A 1,522-nucleotide genomic window follows, 5' to 3' on the forward strand; every position below is an offset into this window, starting at 1 on the left:
GTTGCCGGGGGGGCGGACGAACTCGCTGCCGGCCGCCTGGGATGTGGAGGGACGGCTGCCGTCCATAAGGGAGCGGAAGAGTCGCCGCCGTTTGCCTGAGGCTGGAGCCTGCTGCCATCCGCCATAATGGGAAGGAGCAGGGAACGGGGGACTCCTGCTGGCTGCCCGAACCAACGTTGTTACAATATAATAGAGTAAATGTACTTCATTACTACCTACCTCTGGTTACTTTTGGTATGAAACAATGTCTCAGCTTTCAAATTGTAATTTGTTAAGAAATTCAAACAATAAATACTGTTTTGTGTCTCTTTAATGTGTCATGACAGATTGCTGTAGCGCCTCAGTTCCAGAGACGCATGAACCGATCACATCTCTTCCTCTTTACTAGTTATAGCATGAAATAAACATGAATGAACATCAGAAGTTATCTTCTTTCAACCACAGAAAGATGTCAATACACACCATTTTTCAAGTTCAAGTCCACCGACATTAATCTACTCTCCTGTCTGGTTTGTTTGTCAATCAGACTCCCGGCAAAGGGTCAATTGTTTATCTGTTGCCAAGCGTCTAACCGTTACATTCTAATATTGCGTCGTACTAGTTCAAAAAGCAGTGCTTCCTGCTCTGGAGCAGGGTTTCATAACCCCGGGTATAAAGTGGTGTGAACCCACTTCTAAATTGTGTGAAATGTACCTTTACCCGGGGTTAAAAGCAGGGTTTAGAACAGAGCATGTGAGCGAAGCGGAGCGGTATGACGCTCCGCTACGTTTTCCGCTCTATGGACGTGCGCTCCACTCAGTCGCTCTAACCGCCCAAGCAAGCGCTCCGTTAATATTCCGCTCACGCTCACCGTAAACCAATTCCCGCTCGTTCTGTAAAGTGTAAAGAACCATGCATTATATTAGATTATAAATTACTGCTGCCTATATCTAGCCTACATTCTGTAGGACGTAGGACTGGTTCGGGTCAGTTTTTTTTTTTATAATATTTTAATAGGCCTAAGTGGTGTAGGCTAATATCTTCTGTACTCTGTAGTTCTGTATGTAGGCCTATATACAGCTGTGTGTTAGCTTAGGTCTACAGTTTAACTGAGATTATTTAATAACTACAGAGCTCCGAATATAATTTGAATTAACAATTCGTTTCTACGACGTCAGCAGGTTTTATTACTTTTTTTATTAATTTATTATTATTTATTAATTTTAAGCAATAATGATTTTAATAAGTAATTACGAAATATAATAATTCGTTCCACGATTTAGGCCTACTAAAACTAGGGAATGAACGAATTAACGAACGAATGAATTCGTGCCAGCTAAGTCTAAACAAGAGAACGAATACTTAATTCGTGGCCATAATTTAGACTAAACGAAAAAATTAATTCTTAATTCGTGGCCATAACTAGCCTATTCTAAATTCATGGCCGTGATTTTGTCTACATGTCATGATCGGGGCTCCGTACAACCGAATATAACCTTAGCCTACCTGTTTATTCATTTATTATGGTATGTAACTAGCTCAC

The sequence above is a fragment of the Sinocyclocheilus anshuiensis genome, unplaced genomic scaffold, assembly GCF_001515605.1.
Source record: "Sinocyclocheilus anshuiensis isolate Anshui unplaced genomic scaffold, SAMN03320099.WGS_v1.1 scaffold1630, whole genome shotgun sequence".
Lineage (NCBI taxonomy): Eukaryota > Metazoa > Chordata > Actinopteri > Cypriniformes > Cyprinidae > Sinocyclocheilus > Sinocyclocheilus anshuiensis.